The 27,040-nt window shown below is 40.9% G+C and overlaps 1 protein-coding gene across 3 annotated transcripts in view; it reads right to left on the minus strand.

Annotated features, from left to right (window-relative positions):
* The window catches only part of DAB1 (DAB adaptor protein 1), a 1,271,953-nt gene that overhangs the window by 427,659 nt on the left and 817,254 nt on the right, over nt 1-27,040 (minus strand). Inside the window, exon 1 of one of the 3 annotated variants that reach the window (XM_033225043.1) lies at nt 11,075-11,236. The exons of 1 other annotated variant lie outside the window; for it this stretch is intronic. The gene's annotated coding sequence lies outside the window, so the exon portion shown is untranslated. Of the gene's footprint in view, nt 1-10,164; nt 10,351-11,074; nt 11,237-27,040 lie in introns of those variants that run through there. One more of the 3 variants, XM_033225042.1, reaches the window with a different exon arrangement.

Here is a 27,040-nt window from a genome sequence, read left to right on the forward strand (position 1 = left end):
ATTCAAGACTTCAGTGGAAGAAGGAACTGCAGATGTGATACAAATAACAAGAGAACTAGAATTAGAAGTGGAGCCTGCAGATGAAACTGAATTGCTGTAATCTCATGCTACAACTTTAGCAGATAAGGAGTTACTTCTTATGGATGAGCAAAGAAACTGGTTTCTTGAGATGGAATCTACTCCTAGTGAAGATGCTGTGAAGATTGTTGAAATGACAGCAAAGGATTTACATAAACTTATTGATAAAGCAGTGTCAGGGTTTGAGAGGACTGACTCCAATTTTGAAAAAAGTTCTACTGTGGGTAAAATGCTGTCAAACAGTATTGCATGCTATAGAGAAATCTTTCATAAAAGGAAGTGTCAATCAATGTGACAAACTTCATTATTGTCTTATTTTAAGAAACTGACCCAGGTACTTATCTTCAGCAACCACCACCTTGATCAGTCAGGAGCCATCAACACTGATGTAAAACCTTCCACCAGCAAAAAGATTATGACTTGCTGAAGGCTCAGTTGATCATTAGCATATGTGAGCAATAAAGTATTTTCAATTAAGGTATGTACATTGATTTTTTTACATAATGCTATTGCACCCTTAACAGACTACAGTACAGTGTAAACATAACTTTTATATACACTGGGAAACCAACAAATTTATGTGACTCTCTTGATTGCAATATTCTCTTTATTGCAGTGGTCTGGCATGGAACCAGCCATATCTCCCATGGATGCCTGAATTTATTTAATAGTAAGCATTCAAAAACACCCATGGTTTTCCTCCTCTCCTGACTATACACCATTTAGAATAAGAAATACAGGTAGCATATAATGAAAATTAATATATAGCTAGAAAATATAATTTTAAAGATAACATTTACAATGGCAATTACAAAAATATAAACCACCTAAAACTAAGCTGAAAAGAGTGCATGCCGTCTCTACTAAAAAATACAAAAAACTAGCCGGGCAAGGTGGCGGGCGCCTGTAGTCCCAGCTACTCGGGAGGCTGAGGCAGGAGAATGGCGGGAACCCGGGAGGCGGAGCTTGCAGTGAGCTGAGATCCGGCCACTGCACTCCAGCCCGGGCGACAGAGCGAGACTCCGTCTCAAAAAAAAAAGAAAAGAAAAGAAAAGAGTGCATGCCCTTTGATGAAAATTATAAACTGTATTGAAAGACATTAAATAAGAACCAAATAAATGGAAAGAGTTACTGTATTTATGGGTAGAAAGACTTTGGCTCAATGTCCTAATGACGGCATTATCTTTTAATCAGTCTATAAATTCGATAAAACTCAAATCAAATCTCAACAGTATTCTTGCGAAACCTTGAAAGATGGGGCCGGCCGCGGTGGCTCAAGCCTGTAATCCCAGCACTTTGGGAGGCCGAAACGGGTGGATCACGAGGTCAGGAAATCGAGACCATCCTGGCTAACACGGTGAAACCCTGTCTCTACTAAAAAATACAAAAAACTAGCCGGGCGAGGTGGCGGGCGCCTGTAGTTCCAGCTACTTGGGAGGCTGAGGCAGGAGAATGGCGTGAACCCGGGAGGCGGAGCTTGCAGTGAGCTGAGATCCGGCCACTGCACTCCAGCCTGGGCCACAGAGCGAGACTCCGTCTCAAAAACAACAACAACAACAAAAAAAGACAGATGATTATAAAATGTATATGGAAGAAAAAGGACCAAAAAATGCCAAGACACTCTTGAGACACTTTTGCAGAAGAACACTTTTAGGGATGTGTCCTGGCCAATACCAAGGTTCATTAAAAAAGCTATAATAAAATTTGGTTAGGGCAAAAGAGTGGCTAAAACATATGCTTAGAAATTGACTCTAAGTTCCAGGAAAATCATTTTTCCATATACAAGAAAATTAGAATAAATGCATACCTCACACTATACACATACACACATACAGGCACACACTTCACATGGATTAGAGAACCTAAATTTGAAAGGCAAACAAAACAATAAAGCTTTTAGAAGATAACAAAGGAGAATATCTTCATGACATCAGGGTGGGAAAAAAAATGCTTTCCGAAACAAGACATAGAAAGTGCTAACCATAAAAGATTGATAAATTCAACTATATTAAAATTAAGAAGTTAGATAGCAGAAGGTTGGCAAAAATCCAACTTCTATGTGGCCTATAAATCTATTCAGCTTCCCAAGGCATAAATAACCTTTTTGCATTTATTGGAACTATATTCTGACAATACATGCCATAGCTCAGACTCAGCATATGGTTGGCCCATCTTTGACTTTGTCCACAATTAGATTACTAGCACTACTGGTTTAACCTGAGTATATTTGAACGGATGTGGCTTATACCTAGAACTTTCGTAAGACATTATATATGTCGTTAAGACATATAATACTGCTCAGAATAACATGGCCTGCAATTCAAGACAAGCACCACCACATGCCATCATTATAGGCACTGCTACACCATCACCAGGGAATAGGATTGTACAGCATCTCTTCCTTACCCTCTGTGCAGTGTTTTTCTGTGTTTATGATCATTCATACTACAAAGTTCACTCTTGTTCTGCTAACTGCTAGGATTTAACTGCTACTCCAAAAACTGCCAGGAGAAATATATATCAGTGAAAACAAGGATAGAAAACCCTGGGGTAGATCAACTTCTCACCCCACAAGAGAAGGTAATCTACTGTCTCTCACACAGCCACGATTTTGTACCAAAAGCCTCCCACTGTGACCCTGTGAGTCTTCCATTTCCTTTCTCCTCTCACTCATTCTACCATGCATTCTTCACCAATATTCTGCCATTCACTCTACATGTTCACGTATATACCATAATATATGAATATAGTCTGAGACAATAAGAAAAGAAATTTCACTCACATATGACTTATGTTTAAGGCAAACTTTTTCAAGAAGATGTCCCTTGCATATATCAAAAGAGATGCTTCTGTTGGCATGATAGTATCTAATAATAACACTCTGTTACTGATAGTAAGTTATTTCTTGGGGACGCCCAAGGAATGGAACCTCATAAACTTTCAATGCATTTCATGTCAGGGTAGTAAGTAATTACACAGCATTGTAATTTTAAAATTTCCTCTTTGGATGAAAGCAGTTACATTTATAATTTTTCCTATAATGAAGGTAGATAGTTCTAGTGAATCAACTGTTTTAACAGGGCAGATTTGGATAAGTAGTTATTGTTAATGATTTTAAGAGATGTCAATAAAACACAGAAATGACTTTCAACAGATAATTATTATAATTCACTCCCAAATCTAGATTACAAAATAAAGAACTGCAATAAAAAATGATTTTCAAGTCCACTGATCACAAAGAATTTCAATATTGTCTATGGAAAACAATTAATTTACCCTAATCTTTTTGCCCAAATTAACTTAATGAACCACAGGAGACTGAACACATTTAATTCAATTCAATTGAGCAGAAACTTATTGAGCATCTACTATATTCCAGACACCAGAGTTAAAAAGGGAAGCTACATTTCCTTCCCCTAAGTAGTTCATAAATGTCCTTTATTCCAGTATAATTATTAGGCAAATACTATTTCTTTCTTATTATCTATGTAGTGACTAGCTAGACAGTTTATAAATGTCCTTTATTTCAGGAAAATTATTGTACAAAATACCATTTCTTTTTATTATAGATATAGTGATGAGCCAGAAAGTGAATGAGAATTCAATGGAATTATTTAGGTTTGTTCTGGAAAAATATATTCAAAAGAATTATCAAATTTAGGAGAGTGACTATGTCTGCCAAGAGAAGGGGACATATGATCAGAGAAAGGTTACTAGGAGGTTTCAACTGTGTTTGTCTGGCTTTATTTCATTAACTGAGTAGTAGATACAAAACTTTTTTTTTTTTTTTTTGAGACGAAGTCTTGCTCAGTCACCCAGGGTGGAGTAGCTCCACCTCCTGGGTTCACGCCATTTTCCTGACTCAGCCTCCCTAGTAGCTGGGACTACAGACACCCGCCACCACGCCCAGCTAATTTTTTTGGTATTTTTAGTAGAGATGGGGTTTCACCGTGTTAGCCAGGATGGTCTCGATCTCCTGACTTCGTGATCCACCCACCTCGGCCTCCCAAAGTGCTGAGATTACAGGAGTGAGCCACCGCACCTGGCCAAAACTTTTTATTATATTGTTATTTATACTTTTTGTGTGTCTTAACTCATTTATGCCACAGGTTGCAAATTGTTTTTTGTGAAAAATCAGACTTTGGCGATGACCTTGAGCAGTAGGATATAAATAATGCCCACAAGCTTAGCATTCCAATAAAGGAACACTAGGCATAAACGGGTTAAATATTACGTCCTACATTTCAAATCACACCATTATTTTCATGATAGAATGAAAACTACTCTTAAAAAGCTTAAGTGATTCTCTACATTTTTCCCAATCTATTTCATAAGACACTGAGAGATGCTACTCGAAAGCAAAGACTCTATGGCAAATGAATTTTTAAAATTCTTCATGAGTTAAATGACTTTAGTGCAGAAAATCTCTGAACCTTTAACATATCAGTAAATACCACATCTTACTAAGAATAGGATATGTAATTCAATACTTTCCAAAAATGTTTGACATGGAACTTATTTTTCCCTCCGAGCCCTCTTCCTTTTGAAATATTCATAATGATATTAGGGGACATTAGTGTTTCCTGGGACACAGTTTGGAAAATGCTCTATTAAAAAAACCCATTTTGATGCATGTTCTACATTACCACTCTACCCAAGTATGCCCATCCCTAAGCCAATAACCATCCTTCATGCTCGCCTGACTTTGTCCATGAAGTCCTATCAGTCTGAACTGCCTGTAAGCCTTGAGAAACTCCTGGTCAACCTTCAAGATCTAGGTGAAATGAAGCCATCCCCAAGCTTTCCTTTCTCCAGGTAGAGTAAATTACCACCTCCAGAAGGTTCCATAGCTGTATAGATATTTTCCATAGCACATCTCCTGCTGTAACAGTTATTTATGCATAAAACCAGGTCCCTAGATGGGAAACTGCACAATTGCATCTTGGTACTCTTCACAATGCCTAGCACAGAGCCAGAGCCAAGCACAAAGTAGGTGCTCAGTAAACATTTGTTGAATGGACATAGAAGTGATGTTTATGTGCATGACCAGAATTTTGTTCCTCAATTTCCCAGATGCTCTCAATGCATATTCACAGCTTTTCTATTATTTTCAATTGCAACACTAATAAGAATAAAAACAAAGAGACATAAAGACTGAATGTGACAAAGACTGAGATAGAAACGAGGAAAGACAGAGACAAAGAAACCGCAAAGAAAGAGATGCCTGAACTGATGGATACCAAATAAACAGATCATGAGTTCATTCAAGAGATTTGTTGATGACTGACCAACAAAGAAAATCGTAAATCAATATGAAGCTCGGAGCAGAGACATGGGGTTGGTAATTTGCAAGACTCACTGTAGGTGGTCAAGATGGCCGATTTGAATTCATGCTAAACTACCTACAACTATTTGAGAGGGCCCATCCCCTTATTTTTATACCCTAAGTTAAAAAGCCCGCCTTCACCACCACAAAATTTTCATCATTTTAGCTGTCATCTCTTCTATTCAGCAGAATTTTATTTCTATTTTCCTTTCTGTTTATGAGACTCCCCCAGTGGCATTGCAGATTGGTTATATGTCAGCTTCAAATAAAATAAAATAATAATAATAAAAGCAAGCTGGCAATTTCTTTCCAATAGAATATGCTACATATTTCATAAAATAGATGCCAGAGGAGTTTTATAATTCCTGAACCAAAACCTTCCCCCATCTGAAGACTAAATGGAAGAAAAATAAAAAGAACACGTCAAAGAAAAAGAAACCTGAACATTTGCTCTCCAATCAAAGGGAAATATCCAGATGATTAATTTGATTAATGAGTTGTTTTCATCTTTTTACACGAGTTCATATCCTGATATGCATTTCACAGATTCAGTTCAGTGCGAGTTTTCATGGATATAAATGTACATACCAGAGGAGGGGTTTTCTTTTCCTACTGACATGCTTTTTTCAGTACAGAATGTCTAGCTGGCTCATGCTCTTAGCCTGACAACACCTTCTCTGCCAAGTTTTATTTATATTTTCAAGCCACGTCTCTATCCTGGTATAGGAGACAATCTGGTCTAGTGAAAGGAGCACTGGACAAGGAGTCCAAGAACCCCGAGTTGCGAAGGTGCCTCTCAGCTGTAAAGTTACGTATCTCTGCAAGTCTAATATTCTTTCAATCTGTAAATTAGGAGAGTTGACAAACTCACCTCTAGAATTCAATCAAAGTCATTTTACTTTCCTCAGAATAACTGTGGAAAAGTAAAATGGCATGGAAATTTTAACATGATGTGTACTTCCACAACTCCTCTTCACAAACAGCCAAAATGTGTAAGGAAATATTTCCAATTAAAAAAAAAAAAACTTTGCCTAAAATCCTAAAATGTATCTCTTCCTAAAGATAGACCAGATACTATTGGGATACATAACTCTCAGAATATCGATAGAAAACTTTTTCATTATCTAGGGGATGGATTTTTATCTCATTTGAAAGATAACACTAGGCCGGGTGTGGTGGATCATGCCTGTAATCCTAGCACTTTGGGAGGCCGAGGCAGGCGGATCACCTGAGGTCAGGAGTTCGAGACCAGCCTGACCAACATGGAGAAACCCTGTCTCTACTAAAAATACAAAATGAGCCGGGCGTGGTGGTGCATGCCTGTAATCCCAGCTACTCGGGAGGCTGAGGCAGGAGAATCACTTGAACCTGGGAGGTGGAGGTTGCAGTGAGCCAAGATTGTGCCATTGCACTCCAGCCTGGGCAACAAAAAAAAGAAAAGAAAGAAAGATAACACTAATAGCTAAGTAACTGTTCATGCTAGGTATTACTCTAAGCACTTTGTGTTACTTCCTGTAATCTTCATAATTTTATGAGGTAAGTACTGTTATTTCATTATAAAGAAAACTAAAGCACAGAGAAGGTAGATTAGCTGGCCAAGGCCACACAGCTTGCAGAGCTGGTGGAGCTGAGCTCTGAAGCCAGGGAGGCCAGAAACCAAGTCCAGACTCCTTACCACCTGCTATACCACCTTTTAGTTTGAGAATCTCTGCTGACCACAGCTAGTAACTGAGAAAAGCAGTAACGCTGTTTCTGCATTACTAATTGCCAAAACAATTATTTACTAATTGATTACTAATTGTTACCTAATTAATAAACATTTTCACAGAGTAACCAGATGTGAACCAGTACTAACCAATGCCTGATAGAAACTGCCACAGAGTCACAAGTGTTCAAAATGCCTATCATTGTCCCATTCCCTGTTGATAATAAGGTAACACCCATTTTGTGTGGCTAGCATCTAAAAATGGGGAAATACGCAGCTTGCTCCTATAGAAGTCTTACTATTTCATTATTCTCCATTAAATTTTACACCCTGGGAGCTAGCTGGGATCACTTCCTCACTCAGAGGCAGCATAACAGTGGTTAGGACAGACCCTGGAACAAGAATGGCTGGGTTTAAATCCTAGTTCCATCCCTTATTTGCTATGTAATCTCAGGCCAGTTGCCAAATCTTCCTGTGCCCCAGTTTCCTTATCTAGCTAATGCAAATGAGAATACAAGTATCCACATCCTAGGGTTATCTAAAGATTAAATAAGTTAGTATGTGTAAAGTGCTTAGAAGCATTCCTGACTCTTAGCAGCACTCCATAAAGGTTAATTATTCTTTTTTGTTAACATGAAAGGTGACTTGCCAAACATCAAAAGTCAGAAGTAGCTGGATTCAATCCTGGTCTTCCCATTCCAAATGCCATCCACCTTCTTGAACAGAATTCCATGCTGTCTATTACTAAGAGTTATCATTCTCTTGAAATCCTGCTATGTGCCAAAGCAGCCAATCTTATGATTTTCCCCATAAAACTGCTCCAAGACCCACAAGGTTGGTAATATGGTCCGTTTTGCAGATGATGAAAGCAAGGTTGTGGGAGGTTAAGCGATTCATCCTCAACTGCCTAACTCAACCACTGAGTATTCTTTGTCTCAGTAAGTCCTAAATGCCATTTAAAGTTCCTGACAATACCCTTCAATTTATACTATTTTTAAAGTGCCATCTAAAAGACATAAACTGTGATTTTCTTGCTTTGTTTGCTTTATTAGTTTGAGAGAAGGATTAAATCCCAGCAAAAACAAAATGTTTGACTTGAGTGAATTATCAAAATGAAATGCTGCCTCCATTAGATTCTTCATCTGCCTGCAGGGTGGCTCCAAGCATCCTAAATCTACCAAATGCAATTTTTTAGATGGGTACTATCAGGTACCAAGCCAAACACTCACCCATTTAAGAAAAATTACTTTGGAGGGCAAAGGGGAATGAAGAAGAATATTCCTCTCTGGGTTGGGAGGAGAAAATGAACAATACGTGATACAATGTCTTCCCGGCAGCCTCACACAATGGTGTGTCTTGCAAATGAAACATACTGTGAAACAGCTTGTGAGATGAGCTTCATCAACAATAAGAAATTTTTATTCAGATTTTATCGTTGACTACAATGAACATGATTAAACGTTTCAGATATGCCTATTCAGACCTTAAGCAAACCACTAAAAAATAAAAACTACTAAAAATCATCTTCTAAATCTGCTTTAGAAGAGATTTAATTGCCAACTCGATGGGTAGAACTGAATTCCTACTTGATAGCAGCACTGTTCCCAAGAAGATGGTCACAACATATTTGCACTTCCCACCTCGGCCTCTTTTCTCATCCCTGCGGATCCTCGCAACGTTGCCAAATAGTTACAAAGTCAGTCCTTTCAAACCACTGCATTTTGAACTTCCTAAACCTTTAAGAGAGCCTCTGTGTATGGAAAAGAACAATAGCGCTTCAAAAGAGCTTTCTGCGAGTTCTTCAATACTCCATTTGAATGCTGGGGTTTCAATCAAGGACATCAGCAGACAATTTCTGATTGCTTAGAAGTTGACTTTTATACAGCTTTGATTAGGTCGCCCTTCTCAATAGGAAATCAAGAAAATCTTTGATCACTTTCGGTTCCCAGAATTGTCACCAAGCCTTGTCAGGATAGGAAGTGAAAGAGTTGGGGGGTGGCGGGGGGCCCTACTCCTTCTGACATCTCCGAACCCCCATCTATCTTCGTGCCTGCGCAGTTCCGGTGCCATCCAGAATCACTCATCACGGAGATCACAAAAACAATGGGTGCTAATTCAAGGGGTGGGGATGGTTTATAATTTTATAGATTTCTCAAAGACCTATAATTGGCACATAAATGTACCAATGTGAACTGGATAATTAGGAGGTTCTGAACGTAAGCTACCTTTAATTTATATGATTACTTGAAAACGTTAAGTGTAGTGGAATCCCCACACGGCCTTTATTCAAAACTATCAACACTGTGAAAGTGTATTTAACTGGCCAGCAGGAGGGGAGCAGGAAGGAGGTGGAAACGACCGCGCGGATTCTCGCCCCGGTCCCTGTTGGCTGGCTAGGAGCTGCACTGGAGCATCCAGCTCGCAGGCGGGCTCGCCCCCGTCCAGCTCCCAGGCGGAGAAAAGCGCTGTCGCTACCGCAAGCTCTACACTCGCCCCTCTAAACACAGGCGTGTGCCGACATCCAAACGCACACGCAGACACCGACCCATGCGGGCGCGCACCCCAGCCTCGCGACACACACACACCGGAGCGCACAGATGCCCGCGCCGCGGCGCTCTCCACTCCGCCCGCCGCCGAGAGCCGAGCGGTCGCCAAGCGCCCCCGGCCTCCCCACCCCCACGCCATTCCTTCAGACTCTCCCAGCCTAAGCGGAAGTGCCCCAGCAGACCCCCAACAATGAGGACTTGTGCGATGCAGTGGGGGGTTGGGGGTAGTTCACACGGGGTGAAACGTACACAGTCTGGCAGGTCTGGGAGCAGCCAAGTGGCGTCCGCCTCTCCAGGCAGCGTTCCCTTGTGCCCACTGGCCCCCATCAGGCCCACCAGCACCACCAAAAAACAAAAACAGAGAAAAGAAAAAGCGCCTTAAAAAGTGCAGAGAAAAGATGCGCCCTCCCACCAGGGGTCACAATAATACTCCCCGGGACGCAGCCAGCGGAGGCAGAGTCCTGACTGCAGCAGTCACCCTGGTTTTGAAATTTACTTTGTACACTCACCCAGTGGCCCCTTTCAGACGCCGCGACACGACCTCCCCCCATCTCGGACTCCCTGCCTCTGGGTTCTCTCGGCGGTTGACACCCTCTTGTGTGCCTGCCTTATGAGCCGAACCACAGAGATTTAAAGTTTCCCTGGTAGGAAAAAAAAAAACAAAACTGAGCTATCTGCATCCAAGTCAGAGCGTCTGGAGCAGAGAGAAGGAAGAGAGGCGGGCTGGGGAGGGGACTAACTGGGCGTGGGGGGAGGGGGGTACTGGGGAGTGGATGGAGGGGGTCGAGCGGCAAAGAACAGAGTCCACAGAAGATCCGAAGAAAGGCCGGGGTCCGAGGAACGCGGGATCCAGTTCTCACAGTGCCCGCGAAAGGGCTGGGATTACTGGGATAGAGTCGGTTTTTCGAGAGGTCGAAGCCGGACCTAGCTACCGATGAGTAGGGAAGTGAGAACGGGGTTCGGCCGAGTGAGGAAAAGGGTCTGGCCACCCGAGAGGCAGGGAGGGAGTTTCGGGAGCACAGGACAGCGGGAGAAGGCAGGCTCGAGGACGGACAGAGCCAGGATCGCAGGAGGAAAGAGGGCGCAAGGGGGTCTTGGAGAGAGACGCGTGTCAAGGGTGGACAAGTCTGGAGACAGGATCGCGCGTGGTCAGAAGTAGGGAGACAGGGGCGCGGGGGTGGGGGGCAGGAGAAAGAGAAGTCGTCCCTTTCCTTCCAGCAAGTGGAGGGAGAAGGCGAAAAACTGCTGCAGTCGCCATCCTCGCAGCACCCCTAGCCAAACTGCTGAGTGGCGCGTCCCAGGAGCCCTCCTCCGCGCCCGGGGCCCCAGCGAAGCCTCCTGGCTCCCCGGCGCCGTGTCGTCGCGGGGCACCTGAGGCGCTGAACTCAAGGGTTGCCGCGCGCCCCCGCCGCGCCTCACCTCGCCTAGCCCAGAGCATCCTCCTCCGCTGCCGCAGCCGCCCAGAAAGCGGCTACCCATGCCCGGCGGGCGGCGGCACTCAGGCGCGCTCTGCAGCCCGGGGAAGCCCGGGCGAGCGCCGAGCTGGGTCCATCCTCCCCGGGAGCCACGGGCCCCGCGTCAGAGTAGGGGGAGGAGACCGCCACCCGCGCGGACCCGCCTCCTCCCGCGGCCCCCGCCCCCCGGCCCCCGCACCCGCCCGGCGCCCAGCGGCGCGGCTCACCTACTAGCTCCCCGGCCGCCGCCGCCTGGTAGTGCGCTCCTCGCCCCGGCCTCGCGGCTCCAGCTCCCTCCGGGGCGCTCTCTGCGCAGCCTGAGCGCGCTCCGAGAGCTTAGCCGAGCCGCGGTGGCGACGAGGAGGTGGAAGAACGAGCGAGCGAGCGAGCGGGGGCGCCGCGGCTTGCAGTCGCGCCTCTGGAGCCCCTGCGCTCTCTCTCCATCCCGGCGTGGAAGCGGGAGAGACAAGCCGAGAGCGAGGGGTCCCCGCCCCAGCCTCTCCAGCGTGAAGAGGGTAAGGGAGGGGTTTGTCACAAAGTATCCAGTGTTTTCTCCCCCATCACCACCACTGGCCGCAGCTCCGCCTGGCCCCTCTCATTTTTTTCTAGGGTCTACCCTTTTATCCAAGCCTCGAAAACATACGCATACCCAAATATACGGAATGCCAATATGGGCGAAACCACGAGGGGAGTCTCTGTGAGGGCATGTTGCCCCCACGCCCCTTGGCAGGAGGGGGCGCTCGCTCCCAGCCGCCAGCGCAGGCTCGGCGGCTCCTGTTTTGACTGCGGCTTCCCAGGCAAAGTTGGGCAAGTTGGGAGGGAGAAGGCTAGTATGTGTCACGTTTCCGTCCTAGGAAAAACCCGTGCCCCTGAGAGTATGCAGACCGCGGTTAACTCCGGATCCGAAGCTGTGCGGGAGGCGGCTCCAGCGAGTACACAGTTGCTCCTTGCTTAGGGTCCTAGCTTACAAAGATCCTAGAAACACCAAGTCGCAGAAAAGATTGGGTCATTCTGAACATTCTTCCACCCTGAGACTGGATTCAGCTCCAGGAAATCCCTGTTGTGTGGCATACCTGTCTCCAGAGGCTTGAATGCAGGAGGAGAGAGGAGCCTGGTGAATCGAATCAAGTTGATAATGTGTAGATTCGCACTGCACACAAACCACCCTAATGGACCCAGGTGCAGAAAAGGAAAGCAAGAGGCAAGCAACCCTTCCTTAAAAAGTTTACCCTTACTCTTTTGGGGGCTACACTTCTGTTTTCCAGTTGTGTAATAACAAAGCTAATGCGATGGATTTGTGCTTTTCTGTTTTGGGTTTTTTTTTTTTTTTTCCTCTTAGCTTCAGACACTCACCCACGGAAATTTAATGAAGCTTTTAGGGTTGTTACCTCCAGAGTCAATGAGCTAAAACTATTTAGCCTAATGCACTCCTTGTGGAGCCAGTAGGTCCAGGGCTGGTACATACGGAGTCATCAAGAGACCCTCCCTTTCTCCACAAAATTCACGACCCATTAAACTTACTCCATAATAATAGCTTCCGCACAAATGGAGGCCTGAGCAAACGGAGGCTGTCACGCACCACCTGAAAAGACAGCAATTTACATAGAGACAAGAAAAATTTGTGAGGTCATAGCAGAATGCAGTCTTGCAAGAAGAGATGATCAGATGAAACTCCCAAAAAGGTGGGAGGGAGGTCCTATCCCTGATACTGCTCGGTTTCTATCTACCTCCGGGTGTGACCAGAAAATCTAAGGGTGGGGAGCAGGGAAACTAGCCCAAGTCTCTCCAAGTTTTCCAAAGTTCTAGAAACTGAGGACAGTTGACGCCAGATATGGTTCTATACTGTGTAGGAAGTTCAGGCTTACCAGGCAACTCAATTAAGATTAACTTCAGTTTCTTCATCTATGAAGACACATCTCAAGAGTCTAAACTCTACTGAGAAAAAAAGAGGGACAAATCTGAGAAGACATGGTCGAAACGGGGAGGGAGGGTAGAAAACTGTTATGATGGACGCACAGGTCTAAATTCTCATTGACTACCAAAAACATTAAAGTTTCTCAATGCTTTGATGATAGCCTTAGAACATGAAGACCATCTACATGCATCTTAAGGCCCTACTTCTAAAACCTGTCTTCACCCACCTTTCACTTTGTTTGGCTTTCTATTGACATGATGATTAGAGACTTTGAAGGGAATTCATGACACTGAATTGGCCAAGTAATGGAAATACAAGACTCTATCTCTGCTCAGTGTTGAATCAAGTCCACCGTGGAAACTGGGCAAATTTCCCTGAAATTCAACAGGGGTAACAAGCAAAGCTTTTCTCAAATCCAGGCATAACATGTAGATGCTAACTGCACCAAACTACCCACCAATGATCTTTCAAGTTAAACTAAACCAAATCTTAAAGGAACATTTTAAGTTGTTGTACTAAACACGTCATGAAACAAGTCACCTAAGAATTAAGGTTTTTTTTCTTTTGTTCTTTTTAAAAATAACAATGTCATTTGTATTAAGAATGGCATAAGAAAAAAATCTCAGTGAACATTTCTTTATCATCTACCCCAAGAAACAGTAAAATAAGAATTGCAAAGATGTATATATTGTTTATTATGTTTCAGACACAGTTCTGATACTTTCCATATATTAACTCATTTAACCTTCACAACAGGCCATTGGGGAAGGCACTCTTATTATACTGGATAAAGTATGGAGTTTGGAATTTAATGAGCTTCATTCATCTTTAACAAGTTACTTCTCTGAACGTCAAAATTCTCAGCCCTACAATGGTGGTGGATCATACTTGCTTCTTGAGATCACAGTGAGCCTTAAATGAGATAATGTATTGGAAGTGCCTGGCACTGAATAAATCAGTCACCCCATAAACATTGATTCTCTTCCCAGAATAGTTCTAAAATAGTTCATTTTAATTTGACAGGCATTTATGGAGTCCATTCTGTATGTCAGGCACTGTGGTAGACATTGGGAATAATGGTGATAAATCAGAAACATGTTCTACCTTTGAGGATGTTGGAGTCAACCAAATAAAAGACACAGGCATGAGCAGCCTGCACATGGGCAAAACAGAGTTTTATTGAACTTTACATAATTTATAACTATGCACATGATTTTCAAGATACTCAAAGAAACAGCCTATGTAAGTGCTGGTTGACCTATGATGGAAATCAAAATCAAATGTCAGAAATCATAAGTCCTACTAGCTATTACTACTCCTCCAAAGAAAGGAATGCAAAGAAGCCCATTTTGTGTATTATATTTTATTTAGTTCTGTTTATTCCTACAATTATTTCAACTACAACACTCGTTGGCTAGAGTGTAATAAAATTTTATGCTGTAAACTATGGACTTTGTTCTTTTTCTGTAGTTTATTGAGGTATAATTGGCAAATAATGCCTCAATATTGTGTATATTTAAGATGTACAAGATGATGTTTTGATATACATATACATTGTAAAATAATTAGCACAATTAAGCTAATTAGCATATCCATACCTTCACATAGTTACTAATTTTGTGCATGTGATAAGAACAGTTAAGATCTTAGAAAATTTCAAGTACATAGTGCATAATTATTAACAGTAGTCACCATGCTATACATGAGATCTCCAGAACTTATTCATCATATAACTGAAGGTTTTTACCCTTTAACCAAAATCCCCCCATTTTCCCCACTCTCTAGCCCTTGACAACCATGATTCTATTCTCTGGTTTTGATGAGTTTGATTGCTTTAGATTCCACATACAAATGAGACCATGCAGTATTTGTCTTTTTAGGTCTGGCTTATTTCACTTAACAAAATGTCCCCTAGGTTCATTCATGTTGTCACCAATGGTAGGATTTCCTTCTATTTTAAGACTGAATCATATTTCATTGTAGACATATATACCACATTTTCTTTATCCATGCATCTGTTGACAGTCATTAGGGCAGTTCAGTATCTTGGCTATTGTGAATAATGCTGGAATGAACATGGTAGTGCAGATATCTCCTTGAGATACTAATTTAAATTCCTTCGGATATATACCCAGAAGTGGGATTGCTGGAACATATGGTAGTTCTGTTTTTAGTTTTCTGAAGAACTTTCATACTCTGTTCCGTAATGGCTATACCAATTTACAATCCCACCAACAGCATACAAAGGTTCCCTTATCTCTTCATTTGCACCAATACTTCTTACATTTGTCTTTTACAAAAAAAAAAAAGAACAAAACTGTTTTTTTGTTTGTTTGTTTTGCTTTTTGTTTTGTTCTGTTTCTTTGAGAAAGGGTCTCACTCTGTCACCCATTCTGGAGTGTAGTGGTACCATCACTAGGAATTTATTCCTAGGCCCTCTATTCTGTTTCATTGGTCTGCGTCAGTTTTCATTCTAGTATCATACTATTCCGGTATCATACTTTGAAATCAGGTAGTACGATTTCACTGCAGCCTCAAAGCCCTGGATTCAAGGGACCCGTCTGCTTCCGCCTCCCAAGTATCTTGGGACTACAGGCGAGCGCCACCGTGCCAGGCTAATTTTCAAGAAGTTTTATAAGGACAAGGTCTGGCAGTGTTTTTCAGGCTGATTTTGAACTTTTGACTTCATGCGATCCTCCTGCCTCACCTTCCAAAGTGCTAGGAGTGTGAGGTGATATCTCATTGTGGTTTTCATTGCATTTCCCTGATGATTCGTGATATTGAGCAACTTTTTACATGCCTGCTAGCCATTTATATGCCTTCTTTAACAAAACAAAAATGTCTATTCAGGTCCTTTGCCCGTTTTTAAAGTAAGGTTGTTTGTTTTCTACTATTGAGTAATTAATGAGTTCCTTATATACTTTGGGTATTAACCCCTTATCAGATACATGGCTTGTAAATATTTTCTCCCATTCTGTAGCTTGCCTTTTCATTTTTTTGATGGTTTCCTTTGCTATGACGAAGTTTTTAGTTTGATGTAGTCCCATCTGTCTACTTTCACTTTTGTTGCCTATGCTTTTGGTGCCATATCCAAAGAATCATTGTGAAGATCAATGCCAAGGAGCTTTTCCTCTGTGTTTTCTTTCAGAATTTTTATTATTTCAAGTGTTGCATCTGCCTTTAATCCATTTTGAGTTGATTTTCATATATGATATGACATAAGGATTCAATTGCATTCTTTTGCTTGTGGACATGCAGTTTTCCCAACACCATTTATCGAAAAGACTATCCTTTCCCCTTTATGTATGCTTGATGACTTTATCAAAGATTAGTTGATGGTATATGGGTGAATTTATTCCTAGGCCCTCCATTCTGTTTCATTGGTCTAGGTGTCAGTTTTCCTTCCAGGATCATACTATTCCAGTATCATACTTTGAAATCAGGTAGTATGATGCCTCTGGGTTGTAATTATCTTTTAAGACTGGTTTAGCTATTCAAGGTCTTTTGTGGTTCCATATACATTTTAGGATTTTTTTCTATTTCTGTGAAAAAATGTAAGTAGCATTTTATAGGGATTACATTGAATCTATCAATTGCTTTGGATAGTATGGATACTTTAACAACATTAATTATTCTACTTCATGAGCATGGGATAGCTTTCCGTTCATTTGCGTCTTCTTTAATTTCTTTCATCAACATTTCAGTTTTCAATGTGCAGATCTTTCACATCGATAGTTAAATTTACTCCTAAATATGTTACCCTTTGTGATGATATTGTAAGTGGAATGGAGTTTTTCAAACACAAATTATTACACAGCCACAATTCATTAAATAGTTTGTCGTGCTTGTTAGGAATGTTTCTGTGTACATAAAGCCTCAAGTTAATACAATTTTTAATAAAGTTCAGTCGGAACACTCCTACCAAGCTTAATAGAGATAATAATATGCTCAAAGTATACTAACATAGAATGTGCACGATTTCAAAGGTTTCTAATCCTCTCACTCTCCTTTTTATTCAAGTTCATGTTTATACTCAGATTCTGTATTTTAATAAGAAAGGTGTATCCTTTATTTTAAAAATATGTTTACTGATGGCTTACTCTATACCAGGTACAATGTTAGGCATTGGCAGAGAAAGAAAACAAAAACAAACAAACAAACAAACAAAAACTTCTCCTGAAACAACTCATAGCCAAGTGAAGGAAACACGTAATCATATTACATTGAGATGAACACTGTGACAATGCCAAGTACAGGATGCTAAGGGAGCATCAAATGGGGCATTTAACCCAAGGTAGCATGTGAAGAGGACTTCATGAAGGAAGTGACGTCATCCTGCAAGATAATTGGGTAACCAGGTGAAGCAAGAAAAGGTATTTCAGGCCAAAAAAAAAAAAAGAAAAGAAAAAGAAAAAAGATAGAATGTAAAAAGGCAAAACAGAGATTCCCCTCTGAGAGTGGCTGTAGTTGACTCTAGAGAAGCATGCATGAACAAATTACAAAGTGCCTTATCTGCCATGATCAGAATTTTGAAATTTAGAGTGAAAGCAAAAGGATCCACTTAAACACACACACACACACACACACATACAACAAGAAACAAATATTTTGCAAACCTTGTTTTAACTACATTTCAGATACTTCTCTTGTATGCCCTGAACATAAGTAAAATGTCCAATTGCTGTTTCTCTTCTGAGGTCAAAAAACCAATGAAAAAATATTTCTATGCAGCTTCATCAAAACAGAACATCTCTTCTTTCATGATACCAGCCTTGCCTGATTCCAGCGCAAGGTTGTGTGGCAGCATTACTAAACTTGACTCTGGTTTACAATAGCTATAAATAGCACTCCTTTCTTTTTTTCCAAGGAGCAGGTAGAGGACAGCAGCAACACTGGCAATTGTATTTATGCCTCCAATCTGCTCTCTTTAGCTAAATGCACAGTAGAAACAAAAGTGGAGAGCTAAAGTGATTGTCAAAGGACTCTTATGTTTCAATACAAACCCCCAATTTTTTTCACTCATAAAGTGGAGCTTAAGGTGATATTAGTGCCTGAAAATAGGAGTAGGCTAAAAGCTATAAAAAATGGCTAGGCCGGGCACGGTGTCTCACACCTGTAATCCCAGCACTTTGGGAGGCCGAGGTCTGCAGATCACGAGGTCAGGAGTTCAAGATCAGCCTGACCAACATGGTAAAACCCCGTCACTACTAAAAATACAAAACTTAGCTGAGTGTGGTGGTGCATGCCTGTGATCCCAGCTACTCAGAATGCTGAGGCAGGAGAATTGCTTGAACCCGGGAGGTGGAGGTTACAGTGAACTGAGATTGCACCACTGTACTCCATCCTGGGCAATACAGCAAGACTCCTTAAAAAAAAAAGAAAAAGACTGACTTTCCGATGCTTACAGAATATCGAAAAAGAGAAGAGTCAGCATAGCATATGATATAGCTGCCACATATTTTGTAGCCTCTATGTTAAAGGTTAAAAGTATAACAGGTATGCGTTGTCTGCCTCTCTGGGGCCATTCCTCCTTCTTTTAAAACAACACCTAGATTTCATTAGGAAACCATTACTCCACCTGGTAATGTTTTTTTCCATTTAATTTTGGTAGAACTGAACCAGCTCCAGAGTTGGACAGGTGACTCAGAGCAACACATTTCTTGACCAGAATTTAGAGATGGTTAGATGGGTAAACTGTGTATCAAAAGATGGAGCAACTGGAAAAAAAAAAAAAATGCTTTCTCTTTGTTACTAGGCTGGAAATTGGAAAGTTGTTAAGCCTACAGCTACAGAAACCCATTCCATGAAAAAAGTCTTCTGAAAATTAAGGTAACAAGAAGAGAACTAAGAGGTGGGGAAATTGACATTTATGAGGACATTGTTGAAGAATTTTGGTTTAGCCATGCCAGAAGCCAACTTCCATTGTTCCCCAGATTTTTCTGTTATATGAGCCAATATGTCCCCTCTATTATTTAAGGTAATTCAAGTTATTGGATTTCTTTTTCACTTTCAGCCAAAATTTCTGTCTAATATACCAGATATTGTGCACTTCCTATATATAATTTAATTTAATATGTAAAGAACTCTAGAAAGGTATTTATATTTATACTTGCCTTTATTCTAAGAAAAACATGAACTTTCATTTTACAAGTTAGAAATAAACTCAGAGAAGTTAAATTATTTACCAAAATTACACAGCTGATCAGATAGTTGAAAAATGAACAGTTATAATTTATAATAACATAGAAATACATTGAACAAAAGTTGTGCATGCTTTCTGCACCAAAATTTACAAAACTTTGATGAAAACAATTAAAGAAGATCCAAATAAAAGGGAAGACATACAATGTTCATGGTTTGAAACACTGATTATTGATTAGATGTCACTTCTCCCCAAACTGAAGTATACATTCAGCACAATCCCAATAAAATTCCTAGCACACTTTTTGAAAAAACTGACAAGTAAATTAAAAATATTCATGAGAATGCAAAGGGACTTCGAATAGCCAAAACAATCCTGGGAAAGAAGAACAAAGTTAGAAAGTTTATCCCGGCCAGGCGCGGTGGCTCAAGCCTGTAATCCCAGCAGTTTGGGAGGCCCAGGCGGGCGGATCACGAGGTCAGGAGATCGAGACCATCCTGGCTAACATGGTGAAACCCCGTCTCTACTAAAAAAATACAAAAAACTAGCCAGGTGAGGTGGCAGGCGCCTGTAGTCCCAGCTACTCAGGAGGCTGAGGCAGGAGAATGGCGTAAACCCGGGAGGCAGAGCTTGCAGTGAGCTGAGATCCAGCCACTGCACTCCAGCCTGGGCGACAGAGCGAGACTCCATCTCAAAAATAAATAAATAAATAAATAAATAAATAAATACGAAAGTTTATCCCACCTGATTTCAAGACTTACTAGAAAGCTATAGTAATCAAGACCTTATGGTATTGGCATTAAAGACAGATAAATTGGCAAATGAGACAAAATAGAGAATACAGAAATAGATCATTGCACTTGATTTTTCTTCCAAAGGTGACAATGCAGTTCATTGAGGAAAGTCTTTAAAATATGGTACTGAAGGCCGGGCGCGGTGGCTCAAGCCTGTAATCCCAGCACTTTGGGAGGCCGAGACGGGCGGATCACAAGGTCAGGAGATCGAGACCATCCTGGCTAATACGGTGAAACCCCGTCTCTACTAAAGAATACAAAAAAAACTAGCTGGGCGACGAGGCGGGCGCCTGTAGTCCCAGCTACTTGGGAGGCGGAGGTAGGAGAATGGCGTAAACTCGGGAGGCGGAGCTTGCAGTGAGCTGAGATCCGGCCACTGCACTCCAGCCTGGGCGACAGAGCGAGACTCCGTCTCAAAAAAAATATGGTACTGAAAAAACTGCATAAACATATGGGGAAAAAATCAGCCTCAAGTTCTTCCTCATATGTTTACAGAATAAAATATAAAAGCTAAAATGGTAAAAGTTCTAGAAGAGAACCTTGGAAAGTGTCTTCATGATTTGGAGGTATGCACAGGTTTCGTAGAGAGGAGACAAAAATCACTGAACATGAGAAAATAATAAATTGGACTTTATCACAATTTAGAACATTTGATGATCAAAGAAAACATTAAGAAACTTACTGGTAAACCACAAACTTGGGGAAAATATTCACAATACATATATCTGACAAAGGACTTGAATCCAAAAAAATAAAGAAATTCTTCCAATTAATAGTGAAAAGACAATCTAATTAGAATGAACAGAAGACTTTGACAGTTCACCAAAAACAAACAAACACACAAATAAAAACTATAAGTAGGTACGTGAAAAGATGCTCAATATCACTGATCCAGAGGAATATGCAAAGAAAACTGTAATAAGACACCACTTCACACTCACTAAGATGGCTAAAATTTAAGCATTTGAAACATTAAATAATTGATGAGGATGTGGAGCTTTTTATACAATGCTAGTACAACTGTAAAATGGTATCACCCTTTGGAAAATTAGCTGGCACTTTCTTATAAAGTTAAGTATCCACCTACTCAGGAGTACTTGTAGGTATTCCACTTTTAGGTATTTACCCAAGAGAAATAAAACATATATGCACACATATACTAGAAAATGTATATCAGCTTTATTCATAATAGGTCAAAAACTGGAAACAATCCAAATGTCTACACACAGCACAATGGATACAAAAATTGTACAATATTCATATAGTAGAATATTATTAAGCAAGAAATAAAATACACTACTGACATATGCAGCAATATGGACACATCTTCAAAACATTTTGAGTGAAAGAAGACGAGTCAGACCCCAAAGAGCGTATTATTGTGATTCCATCTACATGAGGATCAAGAACAGGCAAAATAAATCTACAAGTGAAAGTTGGAATACTAGTTGCCTCAGTGGAGATAGGTTACCTGGAAAGGGGTAGAAGGAAATTTCTGGGATAATGGAATAAACATATCTTTAATGTAGTGTTGGTTATATAGGCAAATACAGCATAGTACTGTTTAACGACAGGGATATGCTCTGAGAAATGCATCATTAGGCAGTTTTATCATTGTGCGAACGTCACAGAGTATAAATACACAGACCCAGATGGTATAGCCTACTACACAGCTAGGCTATATGGTATAGCTTATTGATTCTAGGCTACAAACCTGTATAGCATGTTACTGTATTGAATACCGTAGGCAATTATAACACAATGGTAAGTATTTATGAATCTAAACATACAAAATGTACAGTAAAAATATAATATAAAAGATAAAATATGCTCTACCTATATAGAGCACTTACTATGAATGGAGCTTTAAGGACTGGAAATTGCTTGGATGAGTCAGTGAGTGAGTGGTGAGTGAATGTGAAGGCCTATGACATTACTGTGCACTACTGTAGACCTTATAAACATTTTACGTGCAGGCTACGTTGAATTTATTTTTTAAGCTTGACTCTTTTTTTTCTTTTCTTTTCTTTTTTTTTTTTTTGAGACAGAGTCTTGCTCTGTCACTCAGGCTGGGGTATAGTGGCGTGATCTTGGCTCACTGCAGCCTCTGCCTCCCAGGTTCAAGTGATTCTCCTGTCTCAGCCTCCCGAGTAGCTGGGACTACAGGCACTTGCCACCACGCCCAGTTAATTTTTGTATTTTTAGTAGAGATGGGGTTTTGCCACATTGGACAGGATGGTCTGGAACTCCTGACTTCAGGTGTTCTGACTGCCTCAGCCTCCCAAGGTGTTGGGATTACAGGCGTGAGCCACCATGCCCAGCCAAAATTTGACTTCTTAAATAATACATTAATTTGGCTTACTGTAATAACTTTTTTACTTCATAAACTTTTGAATTTTTTTAACTTTTTAGATCCTGTAATAACACTTAGCTTAAAACATAAACACGTTGTAAAGCTGTATAAACATTTTCCTTATCTTCTTAATCTATAAGTTTTTTCTATTTTTAATTTTTTAATTTTTTTTTTTAATTTTTAAACTTGTTTATTAAAAACAAAGACACAAACACCCACATGAGCCTAGGCCTACACAGGGCCCAGGAGCATCCGTATCACTGTCTTCCAGCTCCATATCTTGCCCCAGTGGAAGGTCTTCAGGGGCAGTAACATGCATGAGTTGTTATCTCTTATGATAACAATGCCTTTTTCAGGAATGCCTCTTGAAGGGCCTGCCTAAGGCTGTTTTAAAGGTAACTTTTTTCTATAAGTAAAAAGAGTACACTTTAAAATAATGATCAGAGTATAATACATATATAGGCCAGAAACATGGTCATTTATTATCAGCATTAAGTATTATGTACTATACATACGCCTATGTGCTAGACAACTTTTTTTTTTTTTTTGAGATAGTCTTGCTCTGTTGCCCAGGCTGGAGTGCAGTGGTGCGATCTCAGCTTACTGCAACTTCTGCCTTCCAGGTTCAAGCAATTCTTCTGTCTCAGCCTTCCGAGTAGCTAGGACTACAGGCACCCACCACCAAAGCTGGCTAATTTATGTGGTTTTAGTAGAAATGGGGTTTTACCATATTAGTCAGGCTGGTCTCGAACTCCTGATCTCAGGTGATCCAATCGACTCAGCCTCCCAAAGTGTTGGGATTACAGGCGTGAGCCACCGCACCCGGCTGTGCTAGACTTTTCTACGACAGACAGCTAGCTCAGTAAGTTTGTTTATACCAGAATCACCACAGACACGCGAGTCTGTATTGCACCACCACATTATGAGGACAAGAGACATTTTTTCAGCTCCATATCAAACTACCCTTAAGAGCTACGCATTTCAATATGTCTATTTTGCCTTAATTTTAAATTTTTTCAAAAGAGCAGGCACAGAGAAAGTGCGGCAGCTGACCAGCCCCTACAACCCTTGTGAGTACTGGTCTACAATGGCTCGCCCCAGACACTTGCACTAATAGTGCAAGTTCTGAATCAAACGTTATACCCGCAATATAAACAGGATGTTCTGTGTTGGGCAGGGCACTGCCAAAGCAATGAATGTCTAACAAGTACCCTTTAAATTCCGTTAATGCGAGAATGGTTACACCAAGATGGATGCACCCTCCACAAAATGGAGGCATTGTCCAGTGATGAAGTGGATGCCATCAGAAGGTAAAGAACTTCCTGACACAGGAGTTAATAAAAAGATGGTGGATAATGGCTTGGCAGGAATTTGATAGAGAAATGCAAGCTTCAGATGGTGAAAATGAAGGGGGAAAGGGTAAGTAAGACTTTTAACTTCTCCCAAACCTTGATATTCTGTGATTCCTTGAAGAGTTCTTGTCCACAAACTGTGAAGCCAGAGTCAAATTTCAAATGGTTCTCTTCCCTTTTGTCCCAAAAGACAATGAAGAGGTCACAACTCTCTCCCGGAAGGTATAGGCTACATGATTGAATTCACATAAAAATCTCACAAGGGAAAAGTCACCACTCTTCCCTTGAAACACAGTGATGCAAATCACACTTTATAAAATATTTTTAAAATAAAAAAGAATGTAATTGCTCATTGAATTGTAATATGAATGCAAATTAACTCACTGTAATTATACTGTGCAATTTTCTACTTTAAAAACTTAGAAAATGGAAGAGACCTGATAAGTAATTTGAACTGTAATTCTTCATTGTGTTCCTTCATTATGCAATTGTTACCATAAGCAATTTGTTCTGTTTTAATGTAAAATGTTTTTAGTTCATACCTTTACATGGGCAGAACTCCAATGAGACTATCCAATACATACAGATACCCATTCCCTCCAGCCCCCACAAGTGCGCTGTAAAAATAATCATGATAAAATTAATATAGCACAAGGGAATTTGTGAAGGATTCTTAATATGTTTTCATTTTGGAAACTTTGTCACATTAAATGTCTCTCTATCCATGCCCCCAGTATGTTTTTAACAATCAAGGAGTTTCTAACCAAACAGGAGTCAGATGATCACATTCATGGTTTAATGGCAAGACTCTGGCATAGAAGTAAAGAAAATGGGCTCCAGTCCCCACTCTGCCTCTGCCACTAAATTAATTGTGTGACCTTCCTTGTTCTGGCCCTCATTTCCCTCATCTGTAAATTATAAGGTTGGGCTAGGTGGTTTCCAGCTTCTGTCCCAGCCCTTATAGATTGCTCTGTAGCCACTCTCTGCTTTGCATTGTTTAAGCAACATGAGTGACAGGAAATGAATTTCTTATTTAGAATTAATGACCGTCTGAATGAGGCACAAGCCCTTAAGTTCAGTCAGTCATTCTTTGCTAAAGAATGTCTAACACAAAGATCATCTGAGATGATGCAAATGTAAAAAAAAATAATAATTACCTGTTTTCATGCTAATAATAATTTGCATGTGTAGTTCCCTCAGTGTGAATCTTGTTAAACGCAAGGCATTCACACGGAGAGCTAAGGATCTCATTAAGTGTACGGTACAGCGAAAATAGGGTGGGTAAGGCTTGGACTCACAAGATAGTGGTTTGGTTTTTTCCTATGGCCAATAACCATACTGAACCTCAGGAACTTCATCTTCCTTGGGTGCTGTGGGGGCTAAAACAATAATGAACAGAAAGGCATCTGGTCACTCATATTTGCAAATGTCTGACTTATTCCTCTCAATAACACCATGAAGTAGGTGCCACTATTATCTCCATTTTCCAGCAAAATAAAGAAGGAAGAGGAGGAGGAGGAAGAGGAGGAGGAGAATTAAGTAACTTGCTCAGGGTCACAGCCCATGACACCTGTCTGTCCTGTCTATCCAAAGGGATAGTAACATCCCTTTATCTTCTGGAGTCCCATGATAATACATTTAGTTCATTTTTTTCACATGACATATATGATCTTAGGGAACTATATCCATCTTTGTGGAACTAACAGTACTATGAACCTCCATTTCCTCAGCTGTGAAAGGGAAATGAAAGTACCTATATTTTTGCATAGCCTACTCTTCAGTTGCTTCTTACTTTAGCATTCGTCCTACCCATCTCTACCTCATTTCCTCCTTCCTGAAAAATCTCAATTCCCATTTGGGGAAGTATGTGATTTCTCAGAGGTTGACTCCACTCTCAGTTCTGGGTTGACCCAAGCTAAGTCAGTCAACACATTCTATCTCCTTAGCCAGAGTAGTTGGTTCAAGGGTGGGTAGAGAACTTACCATTGTCCTAACTAGACTGAATCTCAGTACTTCTGCAGAAATACTGAAATTAAAATGCCCTCTTTGCCAGATTTGAAGGGGGAAGAATGTAAATAGCATGTAGTCCAGGAAGCAGCAGCTTAGTCTCCTAAAGGAAACAGGCCTTAGGCTAAAGGTGACCCCAAAGAGATCAACGCAGAGAAAACAAACAAAAAAAAATCAAATCCCTGTCACATCACCAAGTCATTGCCTAAAGCCAACATTACCTTAACAATAATTTGAGCAAATATATCCCTTTTACTATTTAAGCCAGCATTAGTTGCAGTTTTGGTTACTCTCTACCAAAGCCATGTCATCAACTCAGTGATGAGGTTTTAAAGATGTAATGAAGTCATGAATGAGAAACAGTAAAAGGCTACACATGCATAAGGTTTAATATTGGTGATTATGATAACAATGACAATGATGATAGAAGTGAAGGAAGAAATTAATGCCTTTCAACAAACATGGTACTGGAATTTCATGTGGATCAGAAGTTTCCTTCAGTGGAAAACAAAATTAGTTCACATCTCCATGTTTCCCCAATTCATCTTACGATGTTCTTCCAAAAACATACTCTTATATGCCTCTGTAAAACCATACCAGATAATGGATTTTTTTCCTGACTTCAACATCTACTTGTTTGCCTCCATTCCTTTGCTCATGCTCTTTCCTCCTCCAGGTTTATTCTTGCCTATTCTCATTTTTTGAAATTCTTCTAAACCTGCAAAACCTGGCTGCATGAAACCTTCTCTGACCATTCTTTCTTCTTTGATTCCTTTCCATATTGTACCTACTTCTAATCTTGATCTCTGCCACGTGTTGGAGCCATTTTCACGTGTCTGGATCCCCCATTGAGATTTTGTAATCTCTTAGAGTAGATGCTAAGCTGCTTATAAACTGCAGAGGGAAAGAGCTGCATGCAACATCTGCCACTGCACTAATGTCCAGGACGATTCGGCCAATGTGGTCCTAATTCCACCTTGAACAGTCATCCATCAAAGGCATATAAGGAGTACCTTTTGAAGAGATGGGAACTTCTTACATTCAGGAATGCCCAGACAGTAATCCAGCCAGGACTTGTGAAGAAAGACAGGTAAGTGGTGACATAGCAAAGAGGAAAGGAAGGAAGAAAGGAGAGAGGGAAGGAAGAAAGAAAGGAGAGAGGGAAGGAAGGAGAGAAGGAAGGAAGGAAGGAGGGAGGGAGGGAAGGAGGGAAGGAGAAAGGAAGAATGGAAAAGAGGATTATGGTTTAGGGGATGTTACCAAAGGATGCTAAAGGCAAAACCTTTCATAGCTCTTGTCTGCCTTCTTATACTTAGGGTATAAGACACGGTCAGAGGTTCTGTTAGACACTGCTGTGCTCCAGGGAAT

Source organism: Trachypithecus francoisi, unplaced genomic scaffold (assembly GCF_009764315.1).
Source record: "Trachypithecus francoisi isolate TF-2019V2 unplaced genomic scaffold, Tfra_2.0 Lachesis_group12, whole genome shotgun sequence".
Classification (NCBI taxonomy): Eukaryota; Metazoa; Chordata; class Mammalia; order Primates; family Cercopithecidae; genus Trachypithecus; species Trachypithecus francoisi.